Here is a 13682-nt window from a genome sequence, read left to right as displayed (position 1 = left end):
CTAAGTCTCTACTCATCATAATAGCCAAGGAGTCCAGTATCAATAATAGCCAGTCATTGGAGACCCTCTCTTCCATCCCATCCCTTGGGTCAATGGGTAGAAGACTCTTCCCTTTGTTCCCTCATCTACCATTGCTCCTTGAAAAGAGAATATCACTCTCCCCAACCCTCTTCTATCTCCAAGATCCTTCTTGATTTATTCACCAAGACATTCTTGAGCACAGAGAACCACCCAAGGCTATTCTTGAGGACACAGAACTGGCATCTGAAGACACAGCAGCCAACCACCCACAACTAGCATTATGTCAACAGGCAAGACACAGTCCTCCACCCCTCACTGGCCCTTGCCAGCCCCTCTCTCCCAAGAAGAACCACTCTGAGCCCCATACTCTCTTTCCTCTCCTCTCCTCTTCAAACAAAACTTAGGTTGGGGAGAGTAGTTCTCCCTGTGAATGACTTTTTTGTCCTGAATCTCAAAAGCAGACCCCTAGGGCAAGGAGGCCGGAATTCAAGGTGATGGGAGAAAATAAAACTCACCTCCTTCTTTTTAGCCTCTCATGACAGCCAGAACAAAGCATTAATTAATTGATTAGTTAATACATCAACTGATTATCCTACCACCTAAATAAAATAAATAAAAGCAGAGCTTTTCTGGCATAGAAGGCCAGTGTCCTATGTGCCCATTACCCATCTTTCTGATCCCTGAGGGTCAGTGGTTTGACAACTGAGTGCTACACAGCCCCACCCCCACTCACACACTTTGTTTTACAGATGAGGACGTTGGAGTGGTTTGCTCACAGTCTGACAGCTAGTGAGACCCCACAGCCAGCAGGAGGCCGCTTTCAGTGTGGAGAGGATCTGTCAGCTGACACCAGCTCCCATTTGCCAGCAGAAGCTCCTTCCTCCTCAGCAAGTCCCTGACCCCTCCCCAGCAGCTCTCGAAGGAGTAAAGTGTAAGAAGCAGCAGGACTCAGAAGCTGTTCCTCAGCAGGTACCACAGAGCACAGGCTCCTTTACCCTAAAAATGACTGTCTGGGTTTTTTTTGGGGGGGGGGGAGGGATGGGAGGTTTGTCTACTCACAGTCTGAGTCTTTCAACTCTGAGCCTGCTGAATAATTGGAGAAGATCAGAACCTGAAAGGGACATACTCTGAGGTCCAGCTCACCTGGGAGAGAACAGGTTGAAGCATGTAGAAGACACTCCAGGAATCTGCCAAGCAGAACCCCTCTTCCAGAAGCTGTCAGAAATGCCACCAGGAACTGAAAGACATTTGCTTCATATGAAACATTGTTCCTGGGGGAGGGGAAGGAAACCATGTTAAGAGACCAATACAACCAAATGTTGGCAGGAGCCATATTGTCTGAAAATCACTAGTGGGATGCCTGGAATTCTTTATACAAGTTGCAGAAAGTCTGAAGCCATCTGATTAACAGGTAAGAATTTAAAAGGAAATAAATATTTGGTTTTTTAGAAAAAGCATGAGGAAGTTTCGTGTGGTAAGAGAGTATCAGTCAGGACAGTCTATGATATGCCACAGTAACAGATAAATCCTGAAATTTTGATAAGATCAATCTTAATCCTGGGGTGTCTGGGTGGCTCTGTTAAACATCCAACTTCGGCTGAAGTCATGGGCTCACGGTTTGTGAGTTCGAGTCCTGCACAGGCTCTGTGCTGACAGCTCAGAGCCTGGAACCTACTTCAGATTCTATGTCTCCCTCTGTCTCTGCCCCTTCCCTGCTTGCACTCTCTGTCTCTCTCTCTCAAAAATAAAATACACATTAAAAGAAAAAAACATTTTTAAAGATTAATCTTAATCCTAAAGGTTTTATGGAACAAAGATTTATTTCTCATTCAAAGAAGGGCTTCTTACATTAGGAGGTTTTTCTCCATCTTCAACTCTGTCCTATGGACACATGGCCTTCAACATAAGGGAAAAGAGAGGTGAAAAAAAGCACATGCATTTGAACCACCTCCAGGTGGAAATGGCTCCCATTACTTCCACTCTCGATCCATTGGAAAGAACCAGGCACATGGCAATGTAATTACAAGAGAAGCCAGCCTATGTCAGAGCACGTGGATGGTCGATGATCAATAACTATCTCGGCCACATTAAACTCCCAGCTCCCTGCCCAAATGTCTGACCTTTCTCATAAAGTATTGAGCTCCCTATCCCCAAACATTCCATTCATTTTCCTTTTGGCCAGAGCTGTTGTCAAACATGAACTGAAACACATGTCCTGACAGATTTATGTCAGCCTGGGTTTCACAGAAGCCCAGGCCAAAGAGCTGTAATGTGACTTCTGCTTTCTTAAGTTCTGTCATGGCAACAGCATATCCCGAAAACCTAAGAAATTGTGGTTCATGATAATTTATCCACCTAAGAAATGTTTATGGGATGCTCACTGTGTGCCAGGCATTGTGCTCCATGCTGAAGATACAACAATGACTCAAACAGTCTCTCTCAGAGAGCTTAGAGTCTAGTGGGGAATCATCAAATTACTTCACAAAGCAAAAGTGAGTGGTATGCAGGAAGAGAATAGGGAGCCATGGTAGAATATAAGAGGACCCAATCTCACCGGGGTGGGGCAATGACAATTTCTCTGAAGAAGTGATGTTTAAGCTGAGCTAAGAAGGAGGAGTAGGGGAAAGTAGGCAAAGGGGTATGAGGTGAAGGGAAAAGTGCTCCAAGAAGAAGGGACAGCATGTGCAAAGGCCCTGGGGAGGGAGGGAACATGGAGTGTTTGAGGAGCTTCAAGGTGGCTGGTGTGGCTAAAGCTCAGAAGGCAGGAGTCCCACTGGGTACCACAACCCCAGCAGATGTAATTCATGTGGAAACCATGTGTTTTATTTTTAAATGAGATTTTTGTTAAATTTGCTTAAGTATAAAGTGGTTAGAGTTTGGCATTGGCTTTATTCAAAAGTGGCGGGGAGGGGAAGTCTGTGGGTCCTTCTTGGTATTGACACTAGATGGCTCATCTTCTGTTCACCCCTCCTAACTCCCACATGGCCTTCTTACTAAAATTTAAGTCCCAAACAAGCCCTCGGCAGGGCTTCCAAAGAAAATATGCAGGAAAAAGACACAAAGTACTGGGAAAAGAAGACTGAACGTTAAGAAAGGCCTCCTTCACCCTGCCAACTGCCTCAGATGCCTCAAATCCCATAAACATCTCTTCAGGGGAAAAAATAGTTAAAGAAATCAGGGTGAGCGGTTTATCAGGAGAAGCCAAATAGAAGGGCTATTCCAATGGTCCAGAAGACAGGGGGGACTGGGCTGGCTGAAGAGGACGCTGAATTTGGGAGTACCACCCCCAGCCTGCCACTGGGGCACCTCACTCTCTGAGTGGTTCAAAGGCCCTGGGTCTCTCTGCCCCCTTCCAGATTTCAAGGCCCACCAGGCTCTGGCAAACCATCCCCTGCCCAGATTTCCAGCTTCCTCCCACCCAGCTGCCCTCCGCTTTCCGAGCTGCAGCCATCCCGGACTTCGCCCAGTTCCTCACAGCCTCTTAAAGGCTCTTCCTTGGCCCAGATGATCCCACCTTCTCCTCTTCCTCCTCCTTCCTCTCAGCTCAGCCTTCTTCTCTCAGGAGACCTTCCCTGACAGCCAGACAGGGAAGCATCCCCCACTCTAGGACACCTACCCACCTGTTCTTCACCCCACCATAATACAATAAGGACCCTTTATTTTTGTTAATAAAACTTTTTTAACGTTTATTCATTTTTGAGAGACAGAGAGAGACAGCGTGAGTGGACGAGGGGCAGAGAGAAAGGGAGACACAGAATCTGAAACAGGCTCCAGGCTCTGAGCTGCCAGCACAGAGCTGGACTCAGGGCTCGAACTCACAGACAGTGAGATCATGACCTGAGCTGAAGTCGGACACTTAACCGACTGAGCCACCCAGGCGCCCAGGACTAAGGTATTTCAAAGCCAGGAGTGTGTGTCTGATGTATTCACAGCTACCTGCCTAGAACAGATATTTGCTGAATGAATGAAAGAATTGACCTTCTGAGCCAGAAAGGGCAATTTAGATGCCTTCATTTTACAGGTGGAGAAACAGAGCTCCAGAGAAACCAAAGACCAGCCCTCAGTTTCACAGCTCAAACAGCGGGCTGGATTCCCAGTGCCAATGAGCAAAGTCGTCTATAAAAAACACTCCGCCTGTCCCCTTTTTATAGAGGAAAACACAGGCAGGTATTGATCCTTTCCAGAAGCAGCTGCCTGAGGTGTATTTATGTATAGATGAATGTATTTGTTTGTTTATTCCCTACCCTGCTCTAAAAAGAACCGGAGGCAGTTTGCCCACTGCAGCTCCTGTCAGTGCTGTATTTTCCAAACTCAAGAACAAAACATGAAGGAGAAACAACCTGTTCAGAAGGAGGGGCAATAACACATCACGCAGAACCAGTTTCCTCAGCCAGTGCAGAAAAACTCCAACAGAGAGGGCTGTCTCTGTAATCAAATTACCAAAATTAGTGACTGAGAGGAACAGAGCAGATGTGGAAGATTTCAATTTTGCTGAAGGATTTGGCACAATGTCTCAAGGAACTGAATTTGCAGAATTCTTGCGTAAGAACAGTGTCACATGTAATAAAAATCTGGCTGCAGGACCACAGTGGTGACACCCACCACGTGATGTGGTCATTGACACAAATCTTATCCTCCATCTGATCCACAGGGGACAGCAGATGGCACCAGGGAAGCTGCAGCCACAATGACACCGAGACACCGTATATTTCTATATAACAGCTAATTTTATAGAGCCCTTTCACCCACACTATCTCTTATCTGATCCTCATCATCAGAAGTACAGGCTCAGAAAAGTTCGATGACCTCCCAAGTTCATGGGGCATTTCAGCAGCTGAAGCCCAGCACTAAGGTCCAGTGATTCCCACCCACTTGTGGTTGTATAAAAATCAAGGGAGTGGCTCATCCTGGGAAGGACATTTAACTTTCAGGACACACGGGCACCATATTTTTTAATGCCCACATGGCACTGTTACCCTGATAGGTCAGTCAGTCCCCCTACTGAGTGACCATTTCTTACAAGGATCAGAGTAGACTCAAGTTAATGGGGAAAGAGAGTACAGGGGCCCATCTCTGAATCTAAGCACAGAGGTTCCCCTAAAGAGCCCAAGGATTTTCATGAGCAATGTTGTTCCCATCAGTCCCAGGGACCAGGTGAATAGGTACAGTCATATCTCAAACGGAACTCCTGATGTTCGTCCCCAGACCTGGCTCCCACCCTTTGCTCTTCACCATGATGGATGCCACCCTCCAATTTATAAACCAGAAACCTTGAGTCATCCTTGATGCCTCCCTTTCCCTCACCCAGTCTATTACCAGGTCTATCTGACCCCCTCCCTCCCCCCCACCCCCCCCCCCCCACACACTGCCTGGTATTCTCCAGACCCACCTCTTTGTTCCACCCCCACTCCTTCCATCACAGTCCAAGAGATCATCAAGCTTTACTTTAAAAGATTCCAATAGCAGGGCACCTGGGTGACTCAGTCAGTTAAGTGTCCAACTTCGGCTCAGGTCAAGATTGCATGGTTTGTGGTTTTGAGCCCCATATCAGGCTCTTTGCTGATGGTTCAGAGCCTGGAGCCAGCTTTGGATTCTGTGTCTCCCCCTCTCTCTGCCCCTCCCCTGCTCATGCTCTCTCTCTCTCAAAAAAAAAAATAAACATTTAAAAAATTAATTTAAAAGATTCCAATAGCTGCCTACTGCTATCCTCATTCTCCCTCTTGCTCCTCCCCATCTGTCCCCACCCTGCAGCCGCAGTGAACACTTGAAAATGGTCTCACCTGCTTAAATGCTTCCTTACCTCCCATTGCACACAAGGCAGGGTATGGTCTGGCCTGCTGCCTTCCTTCCTGGCCTCTCCAGGCTACCTCACCCCTTCACTCTCCAACCTAGAAACACTGGCCTTCTCTCTGCTCCTGGTCGGGGTCACATCCTCCCACCTCAAGGTCTCCGTGTGTCCTGTTCCCACCATTCCCTGTCCCCACCTACCACCACCAACCAGATTTCTAGTTACCTTCAAAGCATAGTTTGAATGCCACGTTCCAAGGAAGCCAGCCTTCCTTGGCTCTCAGGGCTGATCAGGTCCTCCTGACAGATACTGTCATAGGTCCATGTGTTGAGCTTTCTACAGCAGCTGTCATTGTCTAAGTCAAGTAATACTCCATGACAATGGCCCACATTCGTTCATTCACTACTTTATTCCTAGGAACGGGAACATTACGTGGCCCATGATCAGAACTCAATAGGTGTTTATTGGGGGAAAAAAAAAACTTAAGACAACTTGTACACAGAAGATGGGGAAACTGAGTCTCCTTAACAAAGGACATGAAATCTGCTGGGGTTAGGCAGACCATGGGCATCATCCCACCTCTGGAGACAGATCTGAGGGAAAATGCCCTCCTGAAATTAAGTAAAATGTTTCTATTCAACAGGATTGAAGGTTTGGAGAAGGAAACTCCAAAACACATACAATACCAGACTTGGCGGTGAGAAGGACTAGCAAGGAAAAACCCAGATCCTCATCTCTTCTCAACTGTCCACCCATTGAGGCTGGGTAGACCATGGAAGAGTCAGAAACTGGGGCATTCAGGAAAGTAAAACAGCAGCTTTGGGCCAAGAGTGACATGAAAGAGGGGGCAAGTTGTCCGGAGGGGCCGGGACCCACCCTGAGTATGGACTTGGTGAGCTCCCTGAAGTATCCTCTGCTCAGCAAACATCTACTAAGGGTCTACCATTCTCCTGGCTGAATCTCTGGAGTAAAAGCGCAGCCTTTGACCTCATGGAGCTTAGAGTCCAGAGAGGAAACAGGTGAGTTCACACTTCACTGCAATTTAGGAGGCAGTGCTAAAATAAAATACAAGTCAAGGAAGGGGCTGTTGAGAGACAGCACCACGGAGAGCTGCATCTGACCAGGCACAGAGAGTGCATCCCGTTCTCAGAACGCTCCCACCACAGCCCAGGGCGCTTCTGTTGTCCTGCCAGGACGCACACGAACGAAATATCCAGAAGAGCAGTGACTGTCCACAAGGTGGCCCTTGAAGCAGCCAAACCAAGACCAGAAGATTGTGGTGCCTCCTGTTCACATCCAGAGAGGTGAAGGAGCCGTGAAAATGCCGCCCGGAGGAAGGAACCTGAGGACAGAAGTCAGAGGACGGTAACACAGCTAGACCAAACATTGCCAGCCCACAGACTACACTGGGTTGGATGGCATCCCCCAAAATTCATGTCCCCCGGCCACCTCAGAATGCGACCTTATTTGGAAATAGGGTCTTTGCAAATGTAATCCAGTTCAGACGTGATCATACTGTATTAAGCTGGGCCCTAATCCAGTGACTAGAGCCCTTATAAAGAAACACATGGGCTGGGGCGCCTGGGTGGCGCAGTTGGTTGAGCGTCCGACTTCAGCCAGGTCACGATCTCGCGGTCCGTGGGTTCGAGCCCCGCGTCGGGCTCTGGGCTGATGGCTCAGAGCCTGGAGCCTGTTTCCGATTCTGTGTCTCCCTCTCTCTCTGCCCCTCCCCCGTTCATGCTCTGTCTCTCTCTGTCCCAAAAATAAAATAAATGTTGAAAAAAAAAAAAAAGAAAAAAAAAAAAAAAAAGAAAAAAAAAAAAAAAGAAACACATGGATGGGGCGCCTGGGTGGCTCAGTCGGTTAAGTGTCCGACTTTGGCTCAGGTCATGATCTTGCGGTCCGTGAGTTTGAGCCCCGCCTCGGGCTCTGTGCTGACAGCTCAGAGCCTGGAGCCTGTTTCAGATTCTGTGTCTCCCTCTCTCTCTGACCCTCCCCCGTTCATGCTCTGTCTCTGTCTCAAAAATAAATAAACGTTAAAAAATTTTTAAAAACAAAGAAAGAAACACATGGACACACGGAGAGAAGGCCACGTGACAACAGAGGCAGAGGTGGGAGTAACGCATCTATAAGTCAAGGAGTGCCAAGGACTGCCAGCAACCACTGGAAGCAAGGAAGAGGTGAGGAAGGTTCTCCTAGAGCCTTCTGAGGGAACGTGGCTCTGCCCGCACCTTGAGTTCACACTTCTGGCCTCCAGAACTACAAAAGGATGCATTTCTGTAGTTAGAAGCCGCTCAGTTTGTGGTAATTTGTTACGGCAGCCCTGAAAAATTAATAGATGTGCCTAGAAGACCTAATACATAAAGCAATGGAGTGAGGAGGGCTGTTGTCAGGAGGGAGCCCCAAAGCGGACCCAACTGCAGAGCACGGCCTACAAAAGGGGCAGCCAATTGTTGCCCAGCTGCAGCCAATTGTTGCCAGGAGGCGGTGATGTGGCCAAATATGCCGAATTTTCTAGATAAAGGAAAAATCCCTACTTTTATATGAAACCTCGGATTTTCAAATGTCAAGCCAAGTGGGTTTGTTTGTTTTGTTCTTGTTTTTTGCTTTTTTGAATCAGTGTGGGCCAGATGAGACCAGACCAACCTCCCCCATTTTGCAGGTGAGACACTGAGACCCAAGCGACAAGGTGATTTATGTCTACAACTCAAGTGAGTGCCAAGGCTGAAACCCACACTGCCCTCTGCCAGGCTGCCCTCCTGCCACCCACCACACCACACAGCCTTCCCTCCCGGGAGTAGCAGGTGACAGAACACTCACCCCACTCAGGAGTCACAGCTCTCCTCAAAGAGGGGACTCCCGGACTGGAGGGAACAGGCACAGACCAAAAAATGCTTTCATCCTCCCGGCTGCCATGGGGGCCAACGGTCCCTGCCAGGTGAGGTTCCCAGGAAGGAGCTGCACAGGCTCACGCAGAGAAGTCTCAGCCACAGAGAGGGAAAGGGATGGGTAAGGACCTGCGGAGGCATGGGATGTGGGGACAGGAAGGGTAAGCTACGAGTGTGACGTCTCAGGAGGGAATACAAAGAGCCTCACGTGGCAACATCAGTGAGTCTTCAGCAGCGGGCATTTCCCACCAGGTTAAGGAGCAGGCCAGCCAGGCGGGGAGAGTCTGCAGTGAGCACAAAGGTATCCAAGCAAAGCAGTTATTGCTGGAGAAAAGGAGTGCCAGCAAAACAATGCCAATAAGATGCCAGGGCAGACAGGCCTAGAAGCACATCAGAAACGTGGCACTGACTCGCCCCAGAACGCCATGCCTGTTTGGACAGATTTTTGCTTTCTGATACATGTTCCAAAAGCTCTGAGAAATGAGGAGAGAGGCCTATTCGGTTCTGTTTGGACAGTGCCTGGTGTGGTACCAAATGTCAGCAGCCCCTGCAAGCTGCTCCCTTGTGCCAGCGAAAATAACAGTGCCAAGGCCACAGCTACACGCTCAGAAACCGCACACCATCACGTCCGAGCAGCGCCTGCTCTCATGCGACGGGGAGGTCTCTCGCGAGAACAGAAGAGTAATAAACACAGTGCTTTGTTTCATGGTTTTTGTTTTGGCGGGGGGGGGGTGCTGTTTTTTTGTGTTTTGTTTTTTTTTTTTCGTGGGGAGAGCGGGATCCTTTGACAAGATACAAGGGAACCTTTGCTAAAAGTTGTTCATGATGACCAGAAGTGAAATTCACAGCACGGCTTGGATCCAGCGAGCCCATTATGCCACGTGGCTCAACGGCCCCTGCCCCTCCTCCCTCACAGGTCTTCGGCAGTGGTCTTCCGCCAGGCTCGAGGCAGATGTGGGCAGGGGGAGGTCTGTGACTCCCACCAGGAACTCTGGCTGGTAGAGATGTCTTCATGCCAGGGCGGCTTGGTGAGACCCCCTAACACGCACACATATGCACGTATGCACACACACACTGCCCACACAGCAGCATTAAAGACAAAAAGCACAGTCGATCGGAAAGGACAGGGACTCCTGTGTTAACGCATAAGCAATATGCAGAGGCATGCCTCTCTGCTGAGCCCTAATCCGCCTGGCATCTGTGCCCCGCTATTTGCATAAGTAAATGGCAGCTCATTAAGAACACATTAGTAGCTCTGTAACCATGTAAGGAAACCAACCTAGTGAACCTTAAGCCACTGGAGGTTTCTCTGATTCAGCTCTGCAGCCTTGGAGGCATGAAACAGAGTCTGTCATCTGCCGTCTATCTGTCCAGCAAGAAAAGAAAGAATAAACCTTTATGGTAACACAGAAGAGACTTAATAAATATTTGCTGAGGAGTGAGTGATGGTAGGCCAGGCTTGCAAAGGGCAAATCTTACTAAAAATAGAGAAATGTTTGGACCACATTGTTTTGAGGAGGCATTCTCCCATGTGTAGCCATCCACTGAAGGCTCGAGGGCAGTGGTTGCAAATCAAAAGTCCTGCATCAAATCACCGGTTAGCTTTTCTGACATCTTGCCATGTGATGACCAGTTCAGGAAGTCACAGAGGGGGCCCAGGAATCTGAAGTTTTAAAACGCCTCCACGAGGGGCGCCTGGGTGGCGCAGTCGGTTAGGCGTCCAACTTCAGCCAGGTCACGATCTCGCGGTCCGTGAGTTCGAGCCCCGCGTTGGGCTCTGGGCTGATGGCTCAGAGCCTGGAGCCTGTTTCTGATTCTGTGTCTCCCTCTCTCTCTGCGCCTCCCCCGTTCATGCTCTGTCTCTCTCTGTCCCAAAAATAAATAAACGTTGAAAAAAAAATTTAAAACGCCTCCACAAATTTGCTCCCCTGTTTAAAAACCACTGCCCTTAAGCCTTCCTTATGTTCAGAAATGCAAAATGGGTACCACCCAGGACGTTATTAGAAATACAGAGTCTCAGGGGCACCCGGGTGGCTCAGTCAGTCAGGTGTGGGACTCTTGATCTCGGCTCAGGTTTGTGGGGTTCAAGACCCACATTGAGCTCTGTGTTGACAGCGTGGAGCCTGCTTGGGATTCTCTCTCTCTCTCTCTCTCTCTCTCTCTCTCTCTCTCTCCCCGCCCCCCCCCCCCCGTTTGCTCTTTCTCTCTCAAAATAAATAAACTAAAAAAAAGAAAAAGAAATACAGAGTTCAGGCCCCACAAAGACCTGCTGAGTCAGAACCTGCATTTTAACAAGCACACAGTGATTCTCTGGCACATGAAGTTTGAGGAGCATCACTCTAGAGGCGGGTGGGGGTGGGGGGACTCTGCATGACCCAGGTGGGCTCTCTGATGGCCGCATAGTCGCCTATCTGAGCACTGCCCGGGGGGCCTCAAGTCTCACCTCACCCACCTGCAGGGCACACAGGTTGTTCAACAGCCAGCTTCAGAGGTCCTTGATGCCCAGAGACTCCCGGATGTCCGAATCCCAGGACACACTGAAGCTGAGCACAGACCTCAGCTCTCCCGGTCTGTGTACATAGGCCCAGCATGAAGGCTGCCTTCAGAAGCGTGCACTGGAAGCCTGGGAAGAGCAGGGGTCTGAGCTCATTTCTCTGCTTCAGTGCGTGCCCCTGCAGCGTAGGACCCAAGGAACCGGGAAGCCCCGGGTCAGCAAATCCCAGGCTGGCAGGGACCTCTCAGGAAGGGCAGGCAAGTTCAAGAGCATTCTGTACCGGTCTCCAGTGTCCTCAGGAGCTGCCAGCGGTTTGATTACCCTAGGTGGGCTGCCCAGGAGTGACCAACCTATTGACTTCCGGTGCAGGCAAACAAGACAGGCCCTGGGTCTGCCAGGAAGACAATGTCCCTCCTCTTCTTCACCCCAGCTCTGACTCAGGCCCCCACGCCACGGTAAGGCCATCAGGGGTGTTCTCAAGCGCCTGCCCTCCACACCCCCGTGGTCCTGCACCCTGCATTGGAGGGTCAGAACACCAGGAGCCAGACATGAGGCAGAGGCTCCCGAAACCCAGCAAGTGCCAACTGCATGGGTATTTTTAGCCCAGATCCCTCTGGAAAGGCAGCTCATGCAATCCTACTCTGTCAGCACTCCTTTCCTCTCTTGTCCCAGGAGGAGCAGGTGTTGCCTTGGTAACCCTTGGTGTGGATCTGCTGCTCCGGGGACACCTGTAACTCACCCCCAGGTATCTGGCAGAGGGACCCAGGGGGCCCTCACCTGCAGGCTCTGGCCTCCTTCTCTGTGCAGAGTCCCCAGGGAGCGGGGCCTCAAAGACTCAGGAATGCAGGAAACCTGTGCAGTCCTCACAGTGGCCTCCGTGGGAGACCCTGGGACTTCGGGCTTTCAAAGATATTTACACACACACTTAACGCGTTAAACGTGCAAAAACCACACACAGTTAAACACGCATTAGAACAACACGTAGGGCTAATTCGGCTCGGGTCTTCACATTTTCCCAGAATCCCTGCTTGCAGAAAACGGTTTCCTCAGCTTGTTCGGGGCTTAATTATTCACATGAGGTGACTCTGCGGGGTCAGAGAGGTAGGCCCTGCTCCCCTCCTCCTCTCCTCCCTTCCTCCTCCTCCCCCCTCCTCCCTCTGCTATTTGAAGACTTTCTCCTTGAAAGGGGGTGGGGGCCAGGGCCAGTTGTTGCTTAGAGTCCCACAGTTACTAGGCAGTGGCACTCACTCCTTCTTTTATTGCTTCTTCACTTTTTCCTTATTTTAAAGAGAGAGCATGCAAGCGGGGGAGGGGGCAGAGGGAGAGAATCTTAAGCAGGCTCCATGCTCAGCCCAGAGCCTGACGCACGGCTCAATCCCACAACTCTGGCATCATGACCCAAGCAGAAATCAAGGATCTGGCACTTAACTGAGCCGGCCGGGCGTCCTGCTTCTTCACTTTTCATCAGGTGCCTGGTGCAGTTGAGTCCTAAGTCTCCGGTTCACTCCCCTTACGTGCTCCCACCTCTCTGCAGTAATGAACTTGGAGTGGTGTGAACGGGCTGTTAGTGGGCTTGGAGCACAGACAGGGAAGGTGTGTGGCTGCACATCCCCCAAACCCGAAACAGGCAGAAACGGACGTCACAGGAGCTGCGCGGCCGCAGGTTCGAAGGCGGATTTAGCTGTTTGACCAACTGAAGAAGGAATCATCACCGTCCCATTCAATTAGCTGCATCCTGCTTTTGAGGCTGGTTACTTGAGGGCCTGGGAAGACAAAATATATTAACAGAACAATCCACAAAATCTTCAGTAATCACACTGATTTTCTTTTATTCTCCCACAATGAAAATGGCTCTGTTGGGGTTTTTTTTTTCATGGTTATATAAATAATAGCTGCTTATTACTAAAAAAAAATTTAAACTCTACAGGAAGGTATTGGGAGGGGGGAGAAAGTCAGGATCACCTGCCACCCAGACATAATCACTGCCTGCTTTTGATGACCAGCTTTCACATCCCTCATGCCTCTTGCACACAGACATGTGCAATTTTAAATAAATGGAATTATGTTATAGACGCTGCAGGTTTCTTTCCTTGTGTTACAGAGTGTTTGTGAGGTTACCTTGCTGTCTCTTCATCCAACGGCCCTTCCCTAGGCACCTACTCTCAACAGCCTGTTGTATCAGACAGGCTCGGACAGGAGCAAGTCCCCATGCTCGTATCTGCCGTGAAGGACCTGGTCTCCTGCTCCTGGACCATCCCGCCACACTGCCATCGCTGAGACCAAAACTATTTCAGTCTCTGTTCAACAACCCAGGAAAAGTGATCCTACAAAACCCTAAGTCACTTCAGTGCTAGAAATGGCCCAACAGCTTTCCATCTCTCGTCAAGATCATAACAAAGGCCTGGAAATAACTCACAAGGTCCTGCACGATCCACCTCTCCCTAAGTGTCATCTCCTGCCATTCTGCCCGTGCACCCTCTGCTCTGGCATT

The 13682-nt window shown here is 49.7% G+C and overlaps 1 long non-coding RNA gene across 36 annotated transcripts in view; it reads right to left on the bottom strand.

Moving 5' to 3' along the window:
• The window catches only part of LOC123584917, a 139641-nt gene that overhangs the window by 71137 nt on the left and 54822 nt on the right, over positions 1 to 13682 (bottom strand). For 17 of the 36 annotated variants that reach the window (XR_006705750.1, XR_006705748.1, XR_006705747.1 and 14 more), the window contains 8 exons: positions 11150 to 12954; positions 9977 to 10063; positions 8630 to 8826; positions 7889 to 8153; positions 6686 to 7151; positions 6035 to 6222; positions 4362 to 4446; positions 1165 to 1292 (listed from right to left, as the gene is read on the bottom strand). This is a non-coding gene — a long non-coding RNA (uncharacterized LOC123584917). Of the gene's footprint in view, positions 1 to 1164; positions 1293 to 4361; positions 4447 to 6034; positions 6223 to 6685; positions 7152 to 7888; positions 8154 to 8629; positions 8827 to 9976; positions 10064 to 11140; positions 12955 to 13682 lie in introns of all 36 variants that reach the window. The other 19 variants (XR_006705756.1, XR_006705746.1, XR_006705760.1 and 16 more) reach the window with 19 other exon arrangements.

The sequence above is a fragment of the Leopardus geoffroyi genome, chromosome C3, assembly GCF_018350155.1.
Source record: "Leopardus geoffroyi isolate Oge1 chromosome C3, O.geoffroyi_Oge1_pat1.0, whole genome shotgun sequence".
NCBI classification, from domain to species: domain Eukaryota; kingdom Metazoa; phylum Chordata; class Mammalia; order Carnivora; family Felidae; genus Leopardus; species Leopardus geoffroyi.
Note: the sequence above shows the minus strand (reverse complement) of the source record. Positions and strands in the feature narration are given on the sequence as shown.